Here is a 12,376-nt window from a genome sequence, read left to right on the forward strand (position 1 = left end):
GGATTTAGGTTTCTTTACCTGTTAAAATGGAGTCCTTCAATTACTGGAGATGTGCTTGCCTGTTTATATTGATCCTAGGAGAAGATGACAACATGTTATTTCTGTCTGTGCTAAGATGTGGAAGGTGGTCAACCAATGGGAAGTCTTAAGTGAGGATAAATGCTTGCAGTGAATCCACCACTCTGCCACTCTCTGGCTGGTTGCAACTAGAGGATAATTGTGGTAGGACTGTCTTGGAGGCTTTCATATGGATGAGGCTGTGCTGAAACATTGCTGTCTCTCTCTCATTCTGTCTTACACACGCACACACACACACACAAATAACTATGGATTAAGGCTGGCAAAAACCCAAAGAACATATATAGATTATGGAAAGCAAAAATGGATAAATAAATCAGAGTATTGTGGAGTTGGGTTCTTTCGTTGGTGATTGTAAATAGCTAAACAAGTTGCTATATTGGTATTTTATACTGTACATTGCTCCGAGGAAAGCTGGACTGATGTTGTATGCTAACAAGGCTTTTTGAGAGTCACCTGCAAATATTACTTTATTTTGGATTTTGACACTGTATTCCTCTGTTATGCTATGCATGAGCTCTTTTTGGAATTGCATTGTTGAATTATAGACTTGTTTATATAACTAATAATTATTTAACCTTCTTACCATGTCTGTTTCATGGTTGGTACATGCAGCTATTCCTCCTTACAGACCTGCATCAGTCCATAATCCAAAAAAAAAATAAAATAAACACAAGTACAGCCTGTTCCTGACAATACAGTTTATTTAGAAAATGTATAATAAAATAAAAAATATAATATTTGCATGTGACTTTCAAAAAGTCTCATTAGCATACAACATTGCTTCATTGTGCAAACATTGTGGGTTTTTTTTTTGGATTATGGACTGATGCAGATCTGTAAGGAGGAATAGCTGCCTGTACCAATCATGAAACAGACATGGTAAGAAGGTTAAATAATTATTAGTTATATAAACAAGTTTATAATTCAACAATGCAATTCTAAAAAGGAGCTCATGCATAACATAACAGGGGAATACAATGTCAAGATCCAAAATATTCTATTCACACCAAGTTGGAAATACAGATTGTTTTAATGAAGGGACCAAAATATGAGACATGATTGGAAAAAAAAAACTAAAAATCACTCCTCTCTTCCCTCTTACCCAAAACAATAAGATAAATCAAAATCCGAGTTCAAAGCACAAGATTATTTACACAGGCTCAAAATGACAGATAGATACACTAAAAGTGCTTCATATTTATCTACAAACTCAGACAGCCCAGAAATACCTGCCACCAACCCTTGATCTCATTCCTCTCGCGACGTCCCAGGCTGTGCACTTCTGGTCATTTAAACCTAGAGACACTGCAGAATCTGCCAGCAATAATATCCTCCAGAACCCCAAACTGTCCCAGAAATGAAGGAAGAGTCTTTTTCTCACAAGTGTAAAAATTAAAAAGAAGAGTGGTCCCAGTACTCATCCTTGTAAGAGTACATTTTGAAAATCTTTCTATTGTAATTTTTTAAATGTTTTATTCATTTGTCATGGTATAAGTGGAAAAAGCAGCACAGTTTATAAAAAATATGTATCAGTAAAAGAATTACGACTCCAGTAAGTAACTTATGTAGACTAAAGTAAACCTGTCCAGTTGGATCTGTTTTAATGTGCATGTAAATATTTCTTAAACATGACACATTTCCCATTAAACAGTAAGTAAGCTTAAGTATCTGATAATAAACTTGAAAAGTTCTTTTCTTCTTTAATTGTATATTCACATCAGCTACTAGAGAAATTATGTTATGATGACTACATGATAATATGATTAAGTCTTTGTATTTATAGAAATAGAAGTAAAGATGCACACACCTCTCACACTTGCACCATTGCATTAGACAGACCCAGTGTGTGAGATCTGAACTGCTTTGAACACTTCAAAGTTTTCCCTGGAACACCTAAAAAAATAATCTGCAGTCTGGCCTTGATTTTTCAAGGACCGCAGGCAACATCCTGTCATGACTGTCATATATTTCTGTGACAACTTGTTTACAGTCACGTACTTTAAAATTTGTACTTTTTCAAGAGCATTTACGCATTGATTTACATTACGGAGAAACTTCGAGCTGCATATAAATTTATGAACCTGATATCCCTGCTTTTTCCTTCCCTTTATTGCAGATTAGCGGCTTTTATTTTTCATAGAGTTCAAAGGACTGTTTAATACCCACAGCACAACTAAGCCAACACACTTCATTTTAGTATAGCAAGTTCTTGTGTTGTGTCTTCTATGAACATCTGGCACAGCCTGTGACTCAGACTCTTTGTCTGATGCAATTAAGTTTTTAACAACCAAAGTTTTAATATATCTGTTTTTGAAAAGCTTCCCACATAAATGCTGAATACAGCTATAAGTTATAGACATCCTGCTTTACAATAGCTTCTTATTGTTTGCGCATAAAAGTTATTAATTTTTTGCAAAATCTCCAAGATTTTTTTTTTCAATCTGGGCTTGAACAAAGCATCAAAATGTCATTTACATGTTGCTTTTATTTAATTCAAATTAAATTAACTATTTAAAAAGTATATACTGTATATATAGATTTTTAAAATTCATCTTGATTTACAGTATTTATTTAGCAAAAATCATAAATATGGTTGACATTATTTTTCCGCAAGTCTATAACATAGTACCTTCTTTAGGTAAGGAGACATCCATCAATCAGTATATCGTCTTAATGCAATTTAGAACCATGAAAAGCAAAGGCCTACCCTATAAAACAGTAATGCCCCTCATACCTTGAAATAGAAAGAACCCACAGGTGTATTTCAGCAGTCTAACTGATGAATATAAAATGACCGTACAGGTTAACACTTCAACAAGTGACATGAACAAAAAAAACAAAAGGTGAACTCTGAAGAGATAGACTTTTCACTTGAAACAGTTGTCAGTGTAGTGGCTTGACAAATTAACAGAGAGACACTCCTTTCTCAGCTTTCATACCCCTCTTTCCACTCTTTTGCCTCTCTTCCTTCCATCTGTCCTGCTCACCTACCAACTGCTGATGTACTTAACAGAAGAACTGTTCAAAGCTACTTCTGTGGTAAGCAATTCCGAGCTCATGGATACCCTCTGGAACCCCTAAGACTACTAGTCTCTGGTCCCTGTAGTCCACATTTAAAGGACTAGAAAAGCCCCAGAAAACCTGGCCACTGAAGTACATAGCACATGGTACCTGGCCTAGTGTGCACAAACCATCTCTTGCCTCCAATTCCAGTCCCGAACTGACAATCTTTTCACAACAGAATCCTCTTAAAGGAGAGGTAATACCTTAAGAACCATAGGGAGCTTAGAAAGAATATCAAGAAGACAGAAGGAGGAGAAGTCTGAAGAACAAAGTGAGCCCAGAGTAGAAAATGGAGAAGATGACCTAGTGAAAAGCAGACTCTGCTTCAGGTCCTGAAACCAGTTTTTTTTAATGTTCTCAGAATTATGTACTTCTTCAACAGAATATGCAGTTTTTTTGCTTAAAACCAGGATTTCCCTTTAACTCGTAAGTCAATAATTGTGCTTTCCTGGTGTAGTTCAACATCCACATTTTATTAAAGTTCACCAATCCAAAAAGTGACCATAATTCCTGTGTTGTGTGTGGTACACACGTCTCTGCATTTGCATATCTCCTATCCATCATAATTTCTACTTTTCCATATGAAATCAATCGGACTAAAGAAACAACTTCCATTTTCCATAACCGTGCTTTATCAAAGCTATCTTTATGTTCTTTATTTTGCAGATGTAGTAACAACTTTTTCAAACAAAGAAAACAATCTGCAGTGGTCACAGATTCTACTAAAATGTCATCTACATATTGAATCACTGCTGATTCTAAAAATTGTTCCATTTCTCTTAAATGCTACCTTAATGCCATATGATACACAGTTGTAGAATTATGAAAACTTTGAGGTAATCTAGTCCTTGTAGACTGCATATCTCTTATAGTAAAGGCAATGCATCTGAATATAATGGTATTGAGCAAAATCCATTACTGTACGCATGTAATTACCGCAAGAACAGTATGTTCAGCTTTCAAGTCCATTAATATAGTGGAACGATTAGCCACTAGTGATGTTAACTTATCCACACATTTAGTCAAGCTTCAGAAATCCACAGTTAGCCTCCAATAGCCTTTTGGCTTCTTTACTGGCCATTTGGGGCAATTACATGGTGAGTGTGTTTTCACAATTATGCCATCTTCTGTGCTACTACTGATGTAATGCTTCTAGATGAGCTTGTACTGATATTGGATTCTGTCTTTGGAGTGGGAGAGGAACACAACTGAAGCTGACAGGCTACATATCCAGTTGCCTACAGTCATTTTTGTTCTTTACCCAGATTATTAAAATGGCTAATTTTTCTTTTAATTCTAGCTTCACCTACTTTTATACATATGTTATCTTTAAGTAAAGCACTTAAGTGTCAAGCAGTTCCTCCTTTTTTCACACTGAGACTAACAATTGCTCTTGCAGATGAGAAGTCAACTTTTTTAAAAATTATTTGTCAAACAAAGCTATGATGTTGTTTCTTACCTCCTGAAATCTTTTGTCAATCAACCTGCCATTCCTCTTTCTACAGTCTTTTGACCAAAGGCCAGGCTTCTCACAAAAACTGCAATTGCAGACATGTCTGACATACCCTCAGTCATCCCTGAATAGTCCACCCATACACTTATATTTTCAAAATGCCTTCATTGACTTTCTTACTACCTGCAGTCAATATAAGTAACAAAACTTTCTAAAATGATATAAAAAAAGTGTTTAACCAATATACATTCAAATCGTTCACTGCTGTTTCAGTACCTTTTTTGTATTTTTTAAGCATAAATAAAAAATTGCAATGCACTTCTGAATTCTAAAAAATGACCCATGCATATTCTTCATTTTCTTCAATTATCAAATAAATTGTGTAACTCCTTTTCTTAGGACATTTATTTATTTGGCCTTCTATATCATTTCATCTGGGGGCGCGTGATGATAATTATTTCAAATTGTCCCTTTATTCCCATCTCTGTTTCTAAATTTGATCATTTTCTTCTCTCTTTTCCATCTTTTTTATCCAATATCTTTTTAAGCACAAGCACGGCTATCTTTTCTTTATTCGCGTTCTACTACCTTTTGATTTTTTGTTTAGTTTCTTTCCCTTGCCTTGATCTAAACAGAGCAAAGCAACACAGATCTTTTTTTATCCATAATTTGATAACATTCTCTAGCACTGCTTAAATATTTCAGCCATCTTGTGGACACACAACTATCCTTTAATTTGAACTTTTTTTTCAGTCTATACACATGCCTCCTCTCATTGTTGTTCTTTTATGATTTCAATGGATGTCATTCTGAGCTCACTTTAAGACATTTCACTGGGGTCATTTTTCTATTTTATTTTTTGAACAGATTCTGCCATGGCTGTTGTTCAAGACTAGTTGAGGGGACCCTGTCACAAACCTGTAGCTACTTGCCATTCTCAAACCTTACAGATCTAGACTAGCAAATGGAAGTCTGTTGTAAGCCTACAATCTAACAGCTGGACTTCTTGCTGTACTTTAAACCCTATAGACCTAGACTAGTAAAAGTCTACTGTCGTAAGAATATTTGCCGCTCCATGGGGCCCCTATGAATCTTTCTACCTACTTGTTACTCACAAAAATAAGCAGATTTCTGAAAATATGAATTCCTCAGTTCAATGAATATGGGATCTATCTCTTCCAGTCCTGCTATAGCTCATTCAATGGAACACTTCAAACACTCAGTTTAGATAGATAGATAGATAGAGAGATAGATAGATAGATAGATAGATAGATAGATAGATAGATAGATAGATAGATAGATAGATAGATAGATAGATAGATAGATAGATAGATAGATAGATAGATAGATAGATAGATAGATAGATAGATAGATAGATAGATAGATAGATAGATAGATAGATAGATAGGAGTCCCCAAGAGGAAATTTAGCTTTTTCCAGAAGTTCTTTAAATAAATAAATAGGTAGATAAGTAAGTAGTAAGATAAGTAAATAGATACTTTATTTATGCCAAGGGGAAATTCACATACTCCAGCAGCAGCATACTGATAAAAAACAATATTGAATTAAAGAGTGATAGAAATGCAGGTATAACAGACAATAACTTTGAATAATGTTAATGTTTACCCCCCTGGGTGGAATTGAAGAGTTGCATAGTGTGGGGGAGGAACGATCTCCTCAGTCTGTCAGTGAAGCAGGACAGTGACAGCAATCTGTCGCTGAAGCTGCTCCCCTGTCTGGAGATGACACTGTTTAGTGGATGCAGTGGATTCTCCATGATTGACAGGAGCCTGCTCAGCTCCCAGGTATTTATAGGTCTGCACCCTCTACACACAGTCATCTCTAATGATCACGGGGTTCATGAGGGGCCTGGTCCTCCTAAAATCCACCACCAGCTCTTTGGTTTTGCTGGTGTTCAGGTGTAGGTGTTTTGAGTCGCACCATTTAACAAAGTCCTTGATTAGGTTCCTATACTCCTCCTCCTGCCCATTCCTGATGCAGCCCACGATAGCTGTGTCGTCAGCGAACTTTTGCACGTGGCAGGACTCCGAGTTATATTGGAAGTCCGATGTATATAGGCTGAACAGGACCAGAGAAAGTACAGTCCCCTGTGGTGCTCCTGTACTGCTGACCACAATGTCAGACCTGCAGTTCCCGAGATGCACATACTGAGGTTTGTCTTTAAGATAGTCCACGATCCATGCCACCATGTATGAATGTAGTCCCATCTCTGTCAGCTTGTCCCTAAGGAGCAGAGGTTGGATGGTGCTGAAGGCGCTAGAGAAGTCCGGAAACAAGATTCTTACTGCACCACTGCCTCTGTCCAAGTGGGAGATGGATCGGTGTAGCATATAGATGATGGCATCCTCCGCTCTCACCTTCTCCTGGTATGCAAATTGCAGAGGGTTGAGGGCGAGGCGGACCTGTGGCCTCAGGTGGTAAAGCAGCAGCCTCTCCATGGTCTTCATCACATGTGACGTCAGAGGAAAACAATAGGGAAATATTTAAAAGAGGCTCCCTTGTCTAATTTTTAATGTAGACTGGCTGTTGTGCATCAACAAAGTGTTGGGGTCTCTTGGGTCAGTAGCTGAGGATCCTGCTGACTACAACAATTGTAGGATCTGTAGTAAATCAGAGATCATTCATATTATTTAAAGAAAAGGTCTTGTACTAATGAATAAAATGAAAGAAAACTTACTTTAATAACACCTTTTTGTGATGTCACCTGTCAGAGACAATTTCTACTTTATTATCTAAGAGAGGGTACTTGTTAAAATTTAGTACATTCATTTGCTTATTTTTAATGTCATCTAATTTCAGTACAGTGCATATCGCAGGAGGATTAGGCACAAGTAAGGAACCAACCTTGAACAGGAAAAAAGTCAACTGCTGGGCACAATTAATCAGTCAGTTTGCTTGCATCTATGAGACAGTAAGGCCAACCACTGTATCATCATACCAACCTTTACTACAAAGAAAGACAAAATGTGAAGATGAAAAGCTGTTTTTGGTGTTTCCACAGTGCTACCCTGTATACATTACCAAGATAAATTGATGGCCCAGATTTGTCCATTGTGTTTGACATCCAGCAGAATAAAGTCTCTCTATTATAATAAAATAATCTTGGGAAGAGAGACGAGATGTGACTTTCTCAGAGAGACACTCACTTCCCGCGAGACTAGACTTTGTGCCAAGAGTTTTAACCACGCCTGGGGCCGGAAATAAAAGACAAAGAGTAGATGACAAAGTAGAACGTCATAAAGAATTTAAAAATGTTGGCGCAATACACATGCAGAGCAGGTTAGAGATAATGGAAGTTGAAAATACGAAAGTCTCAAAAGAATGATAGTAAAGATCGCATTAGCACAAACAAATGGAAATTATTACTCGGTGAAATAATGGAACAGCAATAAGAGATCGAATATATTGTTCAGATTTAAACTTTAAGTCAGAGACTTGTAGATCGTCTAATTTGTGTTGCCATCGGGGAAAAGTAGTGTTTCTTCCCAATGAAGAGGCATATCCATGAGAATTAAAAGATTTGTTGTTTGGTGAAAGTGAAATCCAGCAACAGAAAATTTCAAGTCCTGCAAGACAAGACTTTATGCAAAGAGGTTTGGAAAAGTGCCGCCCATAACTAAAACATTTATAACCACTGTGACAGATAGGGGGCGCTCTCGCTCCCTTGAACCCTCGGACAATATGCCAGACACCAGATAAAAGTCCAAAATATTGACTTTATTATAATAATAGTGCACAAAGCACCCTCCACTCCACAATATTCAATACTCAAGAAACAATCCTCCACTCCCAGACGCTTAGCCACCCTGCCTCCCAACTCAGCTCGTCTCTCTGGAATTTCCCACAGTCCTTTATAGTCCTCGACCCGGAAGTGCTTCTGAGCCCTCAGTCCATGTGACTTCCTAGCACTTCTGGTCAGATCAAAACTCTTCTTTTTCATCCCGGAAGTACGTCATTCCCTCTGTTGCTGTGACTAAGACATACTTCCAGGTTATAGGGGAAATACACGCCCTTGTGCCTCCCTGCAGTGACTCCTGGCGGCCCCCATGGTAACCAGCAGGGCTGTGCATAAAAACTCTGTTGTCCATAATTCCCTGCTGGCATTCGGGGCACCTCCATGCTGCAAGGAGGGCTCCATCTTGTGGCCTGGGGGTATTGGCCGGGATGAATGGCCGGCCATATCTCACACCATGCACATGGTTCAATCATTTCTCATTTGTGTGAATGCGAGAAAGAAACGATATTCACTCATGGGCAGTTTTATGTTGCGTTGTCACGATGTAATTTACATACACGGAATCAAAATTCAATGTGATATTGACGAAAAGGTAAAAGCGAAAAGAGATTGAATATATGGACATAGGTGATATGACAGAAGTATGTAGATATTGTTTGGCTTTAAGCTTTAAGTTGGAGACTTGTAGATCGTCTAATTCGTGTTGCCATCAGGGAAAAGTAGTTTTTCTTCCCAATGAAGAGGCCTATCCACGAAAATTAAAAGTTTTGTTGTTTGGTGAAAGTGAAATCCACATACACGAGTGGCAGAGATGTGAAGTTGCTGGCGCGTAGCGCAGGCAGGGGGGTTGTCGAGTGAAGCAAGCAGGGGGCAAAGCCCCCTAGTTTTTAAGAAATCTCTAGAGATCAGAAGTATTAGTGACTAAGATAATGTTGATTCATCTGTAATGAATAAATACTTGATTTATGTCCATGGGTAAGCTGAAAACAAGCAGCATCTATGGATCAAAACCTTGCTGGAGACAAATGGGTACAGTATGTCCAAATTAGCTTTGAAAATCTTACATTGTAGCGTGTAATACTTGATAGACTGCAGAACTTTAAACCCAAAATTAGTACAGCTGTAAGCTGCAGAAAAAATCTGGTATGAAAACGTAATGTCACATTTTTCAACAAGCTTAATCCAAATTACTGTCACAGGGAAGCTGAAGCCTGCAGTATAGTGACAGTGTGGTAGTACCAACTTGCACATACATCCATACTGATCAGAGGCCAATTTACAATTAACAACTGGTTAATTACGAGAAAAACTGGAGCATCAAGAAAAAACATAAATAGGAAGAACATGCAAATCCCATACAGACAATGATCAAGCATAGGATTCAAACCCAGGACACGGGATTCATCAAGGACCGCTACTAACCACTACACCATCATGCCGATCTGGAAAAAGAATAAAATAACTACTAACACTATTTCTTCAAAAATATAATAAAGAAAATCATGTAATACATTAGCAAGTGAACAGCTACTAGAGAGATTTGGGTTCAGATTTTTTGCTCAGGAAGACTGGAGATATTTTGTAGTCTGCTGTCATTATATAAACATAAATTCAAATAAATATAATTGTACAAGAGATTAATTATTATATCTCTGTCTTAAGTGCCTTCTTGTGTTCCATTGACTCAGCAGTCTGACCCTTTGCATGCTTTCTTTTGTTTATCATTCTGAATTATTTAAACTACTTTTTAGTAAATCACTTATTGAGCCTTTTGAGAAAGTCTAATATAAATAAAGACTGATGTGTTTGTCACAAATCATCTGCCCAGGGCTAATCCTGACACAATAGACAGCAATAGTAAGTGATCACGGTGATATTTTTACTTTCACTTTTATGTCTTTTTACGATTCGTTGTCAAAAGTTTAATGAAAGTATTCGTGGTTGTACTTGGAGACTTACTGTAGAGCAGTAAAATGACTGTGGGAACCCATCAAATGAATCAATTTTATGTGCAGAAAAGGATGATTTCTGGTATGCTGCTCACTTCCTAATCTAGAAAATACAATAAAGTATTTTCTTTTTGAAGTGCTGCAATTAATTGCAACATAAAAAGTAATCACCGTTTGAAATTTACAGTGTACATAAATGTAAATGGGATCATTACTGAATGTCTGATAAGTGTCCAGGACTCAGTTGTTAAATAGATAATAATTTAGTTGCCTTGGTTTACCTCCTTGTTTAGATTTTAACTGCAGTATACAATTTTGCTTGTATCATTTTATTATTGTAGAAAAAGCTTACATTTCCCCCTCCTGGACTGTGGCCTCGGCCTCATAGTGAGGTATTTGTTTGCCTCAAAAATCTTCAGATATACGTTTCTAGAGGCGTGTGTGCCTGACAGAGTTACCCAGAGTGAATTGGGGGGGACAGGCCAGACAAAGAACAATCTACAATTTGATTCTCATGAATGGTTTAATTAAATCTAAGAGGGCCTCACCCAGTACAGGACTGCTAGGAGCAAGGCATAATTGTGGTGTTCACTGGTGAGTGCCTAACCCTAAATCTCATTTTAACTTACAAACTCGTATTACAGATGTGCTGTCATAATAAGTCCAATATGTACAGTATACTGTAGCTCTGAGTAATGCAGCTTTAATGGTCCGTCATGGTCAAGTTTATAATTAGAAAAAGACAGCATTAGGGTTCTGTGTGCAGGAAGTCTATGGCGATTACAGCTTTGTCACAACAGTGCAACCTAAGTGGTGTCTTTCTTTATGTTGTAAAAGTTGAATGTTTTGACTAACTAGCGCTCAGAGTGGGAATGTCCAACCATACTTGAAAGCTCTCAGATAACAAATCAAAGAATTTTATTGACATATTTTTTCCTGACATGAGGTTACTTCTTTAAATATATCTTTACCCTTTCATGTTTCTGAACTATTTTTCTAATTTGTTGCGTTTCCATTTTAAGGATTTCTATTACATCTGTGGAAACTTAGTTTACACATAAATTATTAAACAAGGGTATTCCAAGAATTCTGTTACAAAGAGATATCACACATGTGGCTTGTAGACTTAACAGAGATACTCTGCAGTATGTGCAGTTGTTGAAAAATGACTGGCATTTCAATATCACAGAATGGGTGACAGGTGGCATTGCCTATTTATCTTTACTCCACATCCTAGTTTGTCCTCTCAAAGCCACATTGTTATTCATTCAGAGTGTTTGTTTAAATATTTAAGTATTTTAAGGACAATTCCGAACACATATCTGCTGTGAGACTCGCCTTGATATAAATTATAAACATCCTTTTTAAGCCTCACATATTTTAGGCTAGTCACTTTTTCAAGCTTCTGTTTAGAAAATAGTATAGATCAAACAAAACTGGAATGCATAAAAAGTGTTTTTAGGAAAACCTGGCAGAAAAATAGGTCTTGATCTTTTTCCTTTTTTCCCTGTTGATAAATCTTGTGGTGGGTGAAGGCCATAAGTAAGGACCAGGAGAACCAAAGAAAATTTGTGGTGGCAACTAGGCCAACCCATTTAGTGCAATCATCCAAAAAATAGAATGAAAATGAAAACAGAAAACAGGCGTAATAACTGCCTTTCAGCCTCAATGGCTTTTCTAAGTAATCAGCTCTCTCGAGCAGGTCTGCATTCGGGAAGCTTGTGCATGCGGGACGAAGTTCCATCAACTGGGACACCATCCTCCATGAGCCCTCAGCTTTATACCGTCCTGACCTGGTGGGGCTTACTTAAGTGGAGACGTGGCTGAGTAGCCCTCCATGGGCGGTTTCGCTGAGCCAGGGAACAGAACAGAGAAGGTATGGTTAGCTTTGGTGCCCCCTCCTGTCCTGGCAGATTATTGCATACTTTGTATGAGCGTAGAAGGTGATGCTCAGGAGCTCATGTGTGACAATCTGAAGCAAACTGCAGCATGAAAAATAAAATTTAAACCATTTTTATTGGTGCCTTTGCGATTTCAAAAAACTCACATAAAGAAATTTCTTAGAGCAGATCA

The 12,376-nt window shown here is 37.5% G+C and overlaps 1 protein-coding gene across 4 annotated transcripts in view; it reads left to right on the plus strand.

Moving 5' to 3' along the window:
* Positions 1-12,376, plus strand: part of esr1 (estrogen receptor 1) — a 248,537-nt gene that overhangs the window by 128,662 nt on the left and 107,499 nt on the right. The gene's annotated exons all lie outside the window — the stretch shown is intronic.

Source organism: Erpetoichthys calabaricus, chromosome 3, assembly GCF_900747795.2.
Source record: "Erpetoichthys calabaricus chromosome 3, fErpCal1.3, whole genome shotgun sequence".
Classification (NCBI taxonomy): Eukaryota; Metazoa; Chordata; class Cladistia; order Polypteriformes; family Polypteridae; genus Erpetoichthys; species Erpetoichthys calabaricus.